We start from the raw sequence: 13200 nt of genomic DNA, 5'->3' as shown, positions 1-13200 counted from the left end.
TTTTAGTCATCTGAGTAAAGGTATTAAAAATACCAGTCCCACATTAAAATCAAAAAGAATATGAGGGTTCTCAGAATTTGATGATTTTCCAATCATAGATTTGGTTTGAACTCTAAAACAATGTATGAAAAGTGAAGAATGTTTTCAGTCATGGTTACCAAGAAAACCGGGCCAAAGAAAATTCCAGAGCAACCGGCAGAATTTCCCGTATTGATGGACAAAAAATCACCTATTGTAGAGGCTTAAGATAACCGATTTAGCATTAGTGGTTGAAAAGCGGCAAGGGTTGCTACAGAGCAGTCATTTCAACTTTGGTTAGAATAATGATACGAAAAATTATTATTAAAAATATTTTATACCTAATTATTACTGGCACAAACACTATATTAGAACTTTAATCAAATACTATATTGTGTAAGATTGGCTACTGGATAAAACACCAATCACAAATGTATCCATGGTATCATCATCATTAAAACATTGTTTCATGTATTTGATTTTCTTCACTTTACCGCTGTAGTACTCAGCTACAATGAGGTTATCCCTTGTGTCTACACATAAAATCGGACGCTGTAGATCACAGTTTTCAATGAAACGGAGGAACTGTCCATCCTGATCTAGGATGTGGATACAGTGGTTGTCACTGTCTGCTGTAAGGATTTGACTTTGGCTGTCTGTTGTGATGCCCCATGGACCAAACGATCCCATGTCAGTAGAAGGATGACCAGTGTATCTAAATCGGAGTTTTCCCTCCTGATTAACCACCACTAATGTTTTGGCACCACTGTCAGCCACACAGATATCCAGGTTCCTGTTCTCACTGATGTATCTAAGTGTACACCAGAGTGTATACAGAGGTTTACCTTCACTATCAAACTGAATGGTTTGTTTCTCTGTGAAGCCTGAGTAACGGACGATTTTTGATTGTTTATCATTATCACTGTCCATGATAATCAGGAGGTGACCAGAGGAGGTAATACAGACATTGTAAGGTCTCCACCCCTGTAGCCTGACCACTTCCTGTAGCTGGTCAATCTTCAATATGTTTACAGTTCTTAAACCAGGGTCAGTATAAACTAGCTGTCCACTCCTTGTCACTGCTATGTCATATGGCATGTTCCCAGACTTGGTTTGGATTGACTTAAGTAGTTTGCCCTGGAGGTTGTAGAGTTTCATTATTTTGTCATACCCACATGTCCAGATTTCTTCATTATTGAGACAGCTAACACTGTATAGCGGTGTATACCCAGTGTCAAAGGTGTTGATGATCTCCGGTTCATCAAGCAGTAGTTTGACTGGAGGACAGGATACAGCTTCTGGTGTCTTCATTGTGTAGCCATGTTCTTCTGTTGTAATGGATAATGATGACAAGAACCAAACATTTGATGGAGCTGTTCTGTGTTGATCTGATGAGGCGAAAAACTTGGTAACGAAACATTGAGTTTAGCAGGTAATCGTCTAAATTCTGTATTCATGGATTTGTACACGGAGATTATGGAGACATCATTTGAGTCCAGTATTTTCTTCAAGTCAAGAATACTCTGTTTGACATCAGAAGTAATCTGTTTGATTTCATTTTCATGTTTATTAAGAGCAGCCAGGTGTTTAGTTTTCATCTCTTCAATTTCAGATTTCTGTTTGTTGACAGTGACGTTAATTTCTCTGTGCCAGTATTCTCCTTGTTTGGTAACAGCTGTTGTCAGCTTCTTGTAATGTCTTTCCACGTTGACTTTTTTAGAGTTTATTTCTGTTGCAATTTCTTCATAAGTTGGGTGTATTATTTTTTCTAGTTCTTTCAAATCCTTGTTTAAAATTTCTCTACTGAAGTTTGGTTTCTGTAATATATCTGTTAATGTATGCCCATGATGTTTATCAGAGGATATACAGGTAGAACAGACACAAATATCACATTTCTCACAGTAAAGTTCACAATGTTTCTGGGTGTGGTTTGGACATTTTGGGTAGTTAACGTTAGGAGTAGAAGTTCTGTGTTTGTATGGAACAACATTGTGTCTTATAGATGAATCAGAGAGATGCTCCCCTACGCAGGCCTTACATAAGTTAATCTGACAAAGTTCACAATGACTCTGTAATGCAGCTCTCTGACACAGGTCACAAAGGAGGAGTACTTGAGCTCTATCCAGGGGATCCATTACAAGGGTTTTGGTCAATGGACCTGTAGTTAAAAGAAAAAAAGGAGTCTTAGATCACATGATTTAAGTATCATTTTGGGTAGTAAGGGGTTGGAGTTCTGTGTTTGTATGGTACAACATTGTGTCTTCTGGTTGAATCAGAGAAATTTTTTCCAACAAGGACTTTAATATAGGGTTATTGAACTTATATTGGTGAATATTGGCACGAGTTGGCTGTACAAATGCACGAGCTTGCCTTTACCCGCTTTTCTCAAGGCTATTTTTTGGCGTCTAATGTTCTGTTTGACGGGGGAAAAATTTTCCTGTCCCTGACACTTTAGTCCTTGTCATGGTCTTTGAGATACCTATCTATACTGCACTTCATTGATTGTAGGGAGCCAGGCTCGTATTCATTCCCATCTTTCTTGAGAATGATGTCAATGTAAAAATTTCACAATAAAACGTCCAATTTCTTAGGTGGGATGTCTTCAATTAGACGAAAATCTCCGTTCCCGTACAGACACTCGGTATAAACTTTCAGGTCTCTTCTGGTTGTTTTCACCGTGTTATCTTTCTTCTGTACGTCAATAAGTAATTGAATTTTTTTGTCCTTTGAGTTCTCAACTGATTTTAAGTCAAAATCAATTACATCCGCCTATTTCTTGCTCCGATAAAATTTCTCGATACGTAATGCAAACTCAACTTTCAATAAAACGTCAAGATATTGAACGCTAAAATCCTTCAATAAAATCCTCTAATAAAATACTAACAAAAATCTAGAGAATGTTAGTGTTCAATATCTTGACGTTTTATTAAACGCTGAGTTTGCATTACGTAATCGAGTATGTCCGAAACATTCCGAATGCTAGCGTTCAATAACAAACGCACCGCCTCGGTGTAAACAATAAAAATGGTTAATGGTAGTCTGGTTGACGACCCGGATACAAAAACCGTTGAAGGAATGTTTGAAATTTTATCGGAGCAAGAAGTAGCGCATTTGACTGATTTCGACTTAAAATCTGTATAGAACTAAAAAGGACAAAATTCAATAATTTATTGACGTACAGAAGAAAGATAACACGGTGAAAGTAACCAGAAGAGACCTGGAAGTTTTTACCGAGTGTCTGTACGGGAACGGAGAATTTCTTCTAATTGAAGACATCCCACCTAAGAAATTGGACGTTTTATTGTGATTTTTTTATATTTAAATTCGTAAGAAAGTTGAGAATGAATACGAGCCTGGCTCCCTACAATCGATGAAATGCAGTGTAGATAGGTATCTCAAAGACCATGACAAGGACTACAGTGTCAGAGCAGGAATTTTCCCGTCAAACAGAACATTAGACGCCAAAAAATAGCCTTGAGAAAAGCGGGAAGGCAAGCTCCTGCATCGGAATCTCAATATCTGTTTAATCCGCGGGCAGAAAATTACGCGGATTTCTTAAACTGTCAATTTATGCCTTACATTTATATTAAGTCCGCTCGGACAAATTTCCGGGGAAAATTTATGACTACGTACATAGCGTAAATTAATACCAAAAAGTGGAAAAAAGTACTTCTACAACATGATAATTTCTTTTTGGCATAGATATGTGATATCTCAAATTTTACATGATTCAAATGCTCAGGTTCAGATGTTCGTTTAATAGTTGATACCTGTGATATTTATCATTGTTTTCATGTTACATTTGTTGAATATGTTGGATTTCTTGTTATCTTGCAAGTTGTTATTTGACAAAATTTAACAACTATTATGTAGTTTTTCTTGTTTTATTCTAGGTACTGGCAGCTTGGGAAAAATTTTCTTTTCACTAACAAAACTGAATTTATTGACAATTTGAGCAAAGCCTGAGAATTTTTTTTAAAAATGGCTCAATTAGAAAATCAATGCAAGACAGGAAGACCAGAATGACTAAATATTGAACACTTGTTAATCCAGAATTATACAATTCTGATTAAATGTGATTTATTTTATTTAAAAAATTAATATTATCTAATTAGAAGATGTTTTAGCTATATAATAAAGGAGTTATTGAACTTATATTGGTGAATATTGGCACAAGTTGGCTGTTTAAAATGCCATGTAAACTTTCCTTATGCTCGAAAAACATTCAGGAAGAAAATGTTAACACTTAAAACAGTCAAAACAATTTATGTAGTCAGTATGATCTAAAGTGGCCCTTTCATGCATTTCAGCTAAAATACTTTTAATGCTAGACTTGAGATCATTAATGACATCTGAAAAAGTCTTATAACGTGTTAAATCGTAAATATAATTTTGTCTCACCTCAACATCCAACAAAACTACCTCGAGAATCCAGTACATTTCTATTTACTTCCTTGTCTTATTGTAAATGTTTATCTGTTTACCAGGTCTTGTGATTTAAATACCTATGTCACCGACCTAAAGAAGAAAAAAAAGAGATCAAAATTGGGGACTGTGATTTGCTGTAATAACATGTATGAGAGGTGATCAAAAAGTTTGCGAACTAATTATAACTGAATTCCAAAATGACGCTGCAAAACATTGATTGTTTCTTACACTTTGAACTTGCAAACCAATAAAATATTTTAATCAAAATGATTATTTTTTTCCTTTTAAAAATGTATTTTCCCTTTGGGGATTTTTTAAACTTAAAACATATTCTTGTATCATATTTTGACTGAATTGTTTCATACTGAAGGTAAGGCTTTAATTTTTTCCCATACGAGATTTAAAAAAAAATGAAAACCCTTTAACCCCTTCACTTCCGTACCGGTCAAATTGACCGGTGGCGCTTTAAAAACCCAACTTCGCGAAAATAAACGTATCTATTTTGTGGAGCATAAAGGATATAAGCTAATATCATCTTTTTGGAAATTTTCTCTGCTTTTAAAATATCTAAAAAGATTATATCTTGATTGCCGGATTTAATCGATTTTACGTTGTAAAGACAAACGAGACTTTTTAAAAATGGCGTAATTTTCCAAAGCGATTGCCGATTTTCCAGACGATTGACAATTTTTTTCCTGATTAACTTTATAAGAAAGCATGGTATATTTTTAAAAGTATTTTCCACTTTTAAGTTTGTAAAAATTATTGTTATTACTTTAAGGTATATTTTAAAAACAAGAATTTTCTTGCACTTATTTTTTTTCCCCGTTTTTTATTCTTTTTTAAACAAACCCAGTTTTACGTTTATTTCTGTGTTGAAAAGGGAAAACAAAATAAAGCTGGTAAAAGTAGAGGAAATTTCCTTTCCAACAAGCCCTTATAGGCCTTCTTATGCTCAGTATTTTCTTAATTACGATAATTTGAATTTGAGACCTTCGCATAGTTTTTATGGAAAAATCGGTCAATATTTACATGTAACGTCAAGGTCGATATTGTTGCGTCTTACTGAAACAGCAAATTCTTTTATAAGACTTTTTTCCCATTTAAATATATTTTTATGAAATAAATGCATAATACAAAAAAAAAATAGATTTCAAAAAACAAATTATACTTTCGTTCTGCCTTTTGTGTTCAGTGAATGTTGATTTATTCATCTACAGTGGGCCCAAGATGTATTTTTCATGAAGTGATAATTATACAATATTGATAAAAATTGTAGATTTCCAAAAGTGATCTTTAAAAAAAAAACAATCAGATTTTTAATATTGTTGTATTGTTGTATCTTGTTATAATTTAATTAGATCTATATTTAAAATACAAAAACCGTATTTATAAATAAAAATACGACTCATCACTGTATGAGTTGATAAATACGAATTGAAAAAAACACGTGTTTCCGCTGTGATAGCTGTAAACAAAAACATGATGATCCGAAATCTGAACGTCAACTTTCATGATTATTTCACGACGAAGATCCTCACATAATGAATCAAATAATACGGACATGCCTTTGGTATTAGCAGGTGAGAATACGTGTAATTGACTGAAAAGTTTAAGTTTAAAAGCATTAGTTCACGTTCAAAAGGAAACTAAATATACACATGTACTAGATCTTTATGTTTCAGTGTGCGTGTTTCGTATCGTTCAGCCAATTTTGCATTGTTTTTTTTAACTTTGATGCTTTTGACAATCACTCAAAGTAAAATCAAAGTTGTCATAATAATGGATAGTTGTTTTCAGTATCTATGTACCAGTGCAGTGTGTACATGTACAACTTTCACATTGAAATTTTAGGGGCTTTCACCATATGCAACAATACTTTCATCTGTGAAACCCACTTTCTAAGCCCACCATGAACTACGAAGGTCAATTAATATGTAAGGACACCAATGAACAGGTAAATTTTTGTTTTGGTATTGAAAATTTCTGTTTTCTAAAATTTCAAAAATTAAAATCTCATGATATCGCATTTATACAAGTTTATAAACATTTGATTTTTTAAATTTTTAAAAATAAGTGTTTTAAACATAAACTTAGAGCTTATTATTCATACAGACACATTATCTAAACATGTAATATCTATCTGAATGAATGCCGAGAAAGGAACAAGCTGTTTTTTTAGACTGCTGTTGTATTTTCTGTGTAATCATAATTATTACTTTAAATTCAATAATATCACCATGCATATACATGTATGAAATATTCTCTATATTAAAATCCTTTGTCAATGCACTGTTTTTCATGCACGATTTTCCACTAGTTATAAAAATAAAAAAACACTTTATACTTGTAAATAAATAATAGCGAGCGCAGCGAGCTCATTAGACTAACGTGTAAGAACAGAGGAAATTCGGAATGAACTCTGTGAATACGTAGGGCAAATTTTTCTGAGAAACATTCACAGAATTCCTTTATTACCCAACGTCCTTTGCGCGAATATTTAATAAATAATAACGTAAAGCATAAAAGGCTTTCAGTTTGTAGAAATCTTTCAAAGAAACAAAAAATAACTCTGCAATGCTTTTAGACCAAATTGCACCAGGTCTAAAGTTTCAACCAGACGCTCGGCTGTCTCCGTAAGCACCGACGAGCTCCGTGTCGTCGTGTGACGTCACAGCTAGTCAAGAAGTCTCGTGCGGTTTTATGTTTGAAGTGATTGATCAATTTTTAAAATGTTTTTGATGGTACAACTGCGCTTAAGATCGGATTGTGTAATTCGTAAATTTACGTGTCCCTTCCTGGCTTTCATAGCAATCAAATGCCAGATTTTTTTAACATGTTGCGATAGCGTAAACAGAGGTCTGGCTTTAGTCAGATTGCCATATATGCTATTTGTTTTAGTTCAGTAATTTTACCATGATGGTTTACTACAAGGTTATTGAATTATCAGTCCTGATACATTGACTTAACAATATCATTTAACTACTTGGATCACATAATAAATACAATTTTAATTTTAAAAGGAAAATCAAATAAATGTAGTAATTTTAGCATTCTTAATTTTATTTATAAATATAAATTTATATACATAATGACATGTATCTGTTTCAAAATACTTAAATCTTTTACAGGATAGAAGCTGATTACTTGTACTTGACAGCAATTAATAATGTCTTGGACAAGTCAAAGAATTTCCTCCAGTCTTACAGAGAAATGACAGTTGATAAAAGAATGGTGGACACAAAGTAAAAGTGCTCTTCAACATTTTGTCTAAGATTTCAGTCTATTTGGAATTCATCTTGGAATATTTCTGGATTTGTATATTTGGATATAAGCGTCAAATTTTCAACTTATTGACTAAACAGTTTTGCGTTAAATACTGCCAATGCTATCTATTATTATTATTATTTCCCTCCAAGATAACATGTCAAGTCTTTATTGTATCCCTTAAGCTCTGCTATACCAGAAAAATCTTGTAATGAAATCATTTAGTTTTTTTTTCTTGTTTGATTAAATCCATGAAAATAAAGATTATTTTTAATGGCATCAAGAGAATGGATTTCTTGTTTAACAAAAAGATAGTATACATGTTTTGCTAGGGCTTTGTAAGAAGCAGACCAGGATTCTTTGCTTGCAAATTTTGTCGTTCGCCATTTTTATTACGTCAACTATTAGATGATTTATCCATGTTTGAAGCATTTCAAAATTGATATTTACTTACAGTTTAAAGCAGAATTCTGTACTCATATGACCTTGACCCCCTGAAGAACAAGAGTGTCAAGGTCAATTTTTAATACAAAAATGTTCTTTTATCTTTATGGCCCATATCTTACAAACAATATGATGAAATATACAAAAAGTGTCTAGAATGTGTCCAGAATGTGAAATAACACATGTATATAGCCAAAAACTTTAAAATGATGTTGCTTAGCAACCACTTAAAGGTCATTAAACAGATATTTGAACTAAAATGATGCATGGATATTGCAGTTCTAATCCCTTCTTGAGAGTATATTCAGAATTTTCCATTTCAGCATCCATTGCGTAAAATTATGGCAAGAATATTGAAAAGTGTTGAAAAAAATTGATGAAACTTTTGCACTTATTTGACCTTTGACCTCCTAAAAATAGTTCTAATGAGGTCAAACTTTAAGGCAATTTATCTGTTGTATGTCCCTTGTAATTTTATGACCTCACATCTAACTTTTATATCTGCTGGGATGCATAAATGTGTCTAGGATGAGTAAAAAATGAAAATTTCTGCCCGAAAATTAAAGAATTCTGTGTTGCTTAGCAACCCCTTTTAAGTAGTTATATGCAGAATTGAAAAAAAAGTTTATGTGTTTCATGTAGTACAGTATAATGCTCTTTTGTGGGTATATCCCAAATTTCCTATTTCAACATGCATCATACTTAATATTTAGCTTAAAGATGAAAAAGTATCAAAAAATCCCATAAAATTTTGCACTTAATTGACCTTTGACCTCAATTTTTACTAATAAGGTCAGTGGCTGAGTATCTAAACAGTCATAAAATATCATCTGTAAGAAAATTCCTACAAAATGGTATGCATTATGCCTAGTTTTCCCCTTGGATAAAAAAGTTAGAAATAATTTAATAATGCCATGTCAAAAGGCCTCCAAAATCACGTAAAATGCGCCGGAAGAGAAAGGGTTAAGAATCCATATGACTGACGGCGAGTGTGACCGATCAACAAGGGATGCTTCTTCCTCCTATGCACCTGATTAACCCTGATATTTCCAGGGTCATGTTTTATGCTGTCATAAGATATTTTATTGTCTATAGTTTTTTTTTTAGATTGATCACCGTTTTTTTTTTCCCTTCAGATTGCATATACGAATGTTCAAAGAACCATTATATTACGTTATAGATTGTGATTGTTACTGTAACATGTAGTCGTCGAATAGTCTACGTGAAGGATAGTTCGTGTATTGAGCTTAATCGGAATGAAATATGATCATTCGAGTATCTTGCGTACAATAATAACGTAGCAGTTACAAATGTACTTAAGAGATGAATTTAATTTTTAAGAATTCATGAGGACATGAATTACGACGCTTCACGTCTGTATAAGCGGTAACAATTCATAATTAATATTCAGGTGAAAAGCGTTGTATCCCATGTACCTCATATGAAGAACTAAATTCGTAGCCTGTATTTACATTATCTTTTCTTATGAAAAATGCCACAAATATTTTGTCATTAGACAATCATTTTTGGAAAGAAAAACATTTTGCACTATTTTTATAGCCCCTTGATCGAAGATTTGGGGGGTGCCCTGTCCGTTTTTCCGTTGCCTTTCTGTCTGTTTGTCCGCAAAAACGTTAACCTAGCGTATCTCTTTTGATTGGGTCAGGCTATTACTTGCACACTTCACTGTATTTCTTGTGACAAGATCTCTTTGGGTACCATCAACTTTTGTCTCTTTGACTTTGGAGTTTCACCCACTTTAACAAAAGTACCAAACTTTAACCTACGCATAAAATTTTGAATAATTGGTGCCAGGCATCTCATTCTTCCTATATGTATTCATCTTGGAAAGGTCTTTCAAGGGGTTTAAATATTTTTGAACTTGACCTTTGAGATTAACCTACTTATAATTTTTTTCTACTTTGGCCATAGATTTTGAACAGGTAATCCAAGGACTTTCATATTTATTTTACTTGTGTATTTCTGACATGACCTTCCTTTGGAACTAACAATTGTGACTTAGCGCGCCTCACGCCAGCAGAGCATTTGCTATTCATAACGCCTTGTTCACTGAAAAACGTTGCTTATTTCCTAAACAGATATGTATGCTTTCAATTGTATTATATAAAGGAAAACATTTTACATGTAAATTTTATACAAAAATGTATATATATATATATATATATATATATATATATATATATATATATATATTCAATAATGTACCTTTCCAGAACTATTTGTATAAATGTGGAAATTCCCCGTCTACATCATTTTCAGTTCAATGTAGAAAAACTAAATCCCAATGCTTGCCTTAAAAATATCATATCATTAATATTTAGGGGGCAACATTGATTATGTTAGCCTCCATTAAGGGACGACATTTTGCCCCACACGGGGGCTTACATAATCATTTTCCCCAAAAAACACAGTTAATACCTGTGTAGTTATATGATATTAAGTACAAAATTAAGTTTTTTTATGAATAAGCATGAAAAAACAAGACGTTGATAAAATGGTCGGTTTACTTTTAAAAAAAGTTTATTTTATCCTAACTATAATTTCTGTAGTTTATCGGAATTACAGATGAAGTTTTGAGGACGGGGTTTAGTGTTCATGATGGTGTGCTCCAACACATATATCAGATACTGATCATCGATGTTGTTAAAAAAGAAAACTCAAGTTAAAAAATTCCAGTTTTTTTCAATTACTACTATTTCAGGTAGTCCTCGATGATTCTCGAGGACACAGATAATAGATTTGATGTGTTCTTGCAATTCCTATTATCCAAAAATTGGAAAGCGATGGGACATTAAATCTCATTCGAAATTGTCTTTCCGTCTGTTCGTCTGTCAGTCTGTTCGTCTGTCAATCTGTCAATTCGTCTCAAAACGTTTACCTTGTCCATATTTTTTGATTCAGTTGAGCTATGACTTTCATATTTCACATGTGTTTTTCTTGTGACAAGACCTTTCTTTGGGTACCACCAAGTTAGACCTTTTGACCTTGGAGTTTGACCCACTTTCACACAAAAAATTCAATTTTGTTCGTTGGCCATTACTTTTGAACAGTAGACACTAGGGCTTTCATATTTCACATATGTATTTTTTGTGGCGATACCTTTCATTGGATACCAGCAATTATGACCTTATGACTTTGACATCGGAGATTTCCGTACTTAAGAAAAGAACTTTAACCTTGGTCATAACTTTTCAATGGTTAGGGCATATGCAATTCTTATAAGAAGACCTTTCATTGAATACCAAGAACTTTGACCCTATGATTTTGACTTTGCAGTTTGATCTATTTTTCAAAAATCCAATCAAGACCTTAATTTTGAAGAGTTAAGACTAGGTCTTTCATACTTCATATATTTAAACCCTGTGACAAGACCTTTCATCTGATTTCAAGAACTTTGACCCTTTGACCTTGACCTTGGAGTTTGACCTGTTGTTTTACCTTTGCCATTACTTTTAAACCATAGATAAAAAGACTTTCATATTCCATATATGTCTTTTTTGTGGCAATTGGATACCAACAACTTTGACCTTTTGACTTTGACTTTGGAGATTTCTGTACTGAAGAAACTTTAACCTTGGCCATAACTTTTGAAGGGTGAGGGCTAGGGCTTTCATACTTCGTTTATGTAATTCCTATGGAAGACCTTAAATTAGATACCAAATACTTTGACCCTTTGACCTTGATCCTAGAGTTTGACCTACTTTTTAAAAATCAAATCTAGAACTTAGTTTTGAAGGGTAAAGGCTAGGGCTTTCATCCTTCACATAGGGTATACATGTGACAAGACCTTAAGAAACCATTAACTTTGACCCTTTGACCTTGGAGTTTGACCTACCTTTCAAAAATTTATCCATAACTTTTGAGCAGGCGGTGCTAGGGCTTTCATAATTCACAATCGTATTTCTTGTGAGAAGACCCTATTTTGCTTACCAATATATTTTAATTGCATAGGAGAAAAGTATAATCTTCGCCATGTCCCCATGCGGGAGTATCCTTATAACTGTTGATTGAGGAGAGATAGGACTTTAATATTATTTGACATGTGCATTTTCTGTGACAAGATATTTCAGAGTATGCTATGATTTCTTACCCCTTGACCTTGACCTTCTTGATTGATCTTATATTTTGAAAAATCAATTTTGGTGATAATTTCTAATTGACATATGATAAAGCGTTCATATTTGACACAATATGTCATAAAAAAACGACATCTCACCCATAAAGACACCGAAAGCGGGGGATCAAAATTCTTTGAATTTGCTTGTTATATCTTTTGTATATTTGAAATAAACGATGAACCTATTAAATGTGACGTCACCTTGTTTTGGGGAGTCACAATGGTTTAATTATGTCTCATTTTATAAATCTTCCAACAAATGAATTTAACAGAAAAAGTGAGGACATTCTCCTTGCATTATTCCTAACTGGTCAATAGCAAAAGATATTGACGGTCAATATTTTTCGGGTGGTCTAATTTTTCAAATATCGATGGTACGTCTATATAGAGTTATATAGTGATAATATCTTACCAAATATAACAAATTTTTATGTGTTCTCCTTAACTTAAAAGAAAAAAAATACATACACTTATTTATTTTTAACACATGGATAATTCTTTAAATGTTTTTGTATATAAGCATGCAGCTACATTATAACATATATATTTTTTTAATTTCAAGGGCAAAAGCAATTGTATTTCTGTCGCAAAAATTTCATTTACAAATTGTTTGTAAATATTTGATTTTTTTCACTTTACCACTTAACAATTCAACCACAAAAAGGTTGTCTCTAGTGTCTACACATAAACCTAACGTATTATTACAATGACAGTTCTCAATGTAACGGAGGAACTGTCCATCTTGGTCTAGTATATGGATATAAAAGTTGATGCCGTCTGCTGTGAGGATCTGACTCTGACTGTCTGTTGCGATACCACGTGGATAAAAGGATTCCATGCTAGTAGAGCGATGACCAGTGTATCTAAATCGGAGTTTTCCTGCCTGATTAACCACCACAAGTGCT

At 33.1% G+C, this 13200-nt stretch overlaps 1 pseudogene; it reads right to left on the bottom strand.

Moving 5' to 3' along the window:
- Window positions 1-405: 405 nt before the first annotated feature.
- LOC134257886 (E3 ubiquitin-protein ligase TRIM36-like) lies at window positions 406-13133 on the bottom strand (annotated as a pseudogene).
- Between the last annotated feature and the right edge of the window lie 67 nt (window positions 13134-13200).

The sequence above is a fragment of the Saccostrea cucullata genome, unplaced genomic scaffold (assembly GCF_032062105.1).
Source record: "Saccostrea cucullata isolate Sc308-1 unplaced genomic scaffold, CSIRO_AGI_Scuc_v1 ctg15591, whole genome shotgun sequence".
NCBI lineage: Eukaryota > Metazoa > Mollusca > Bivalvia > Ostreida > Ostreidae > Saccostrea > Saccostrea cuccullata.
This window is presented reverse-complemented; position numbering and strand designations above follow the sequence as displayed.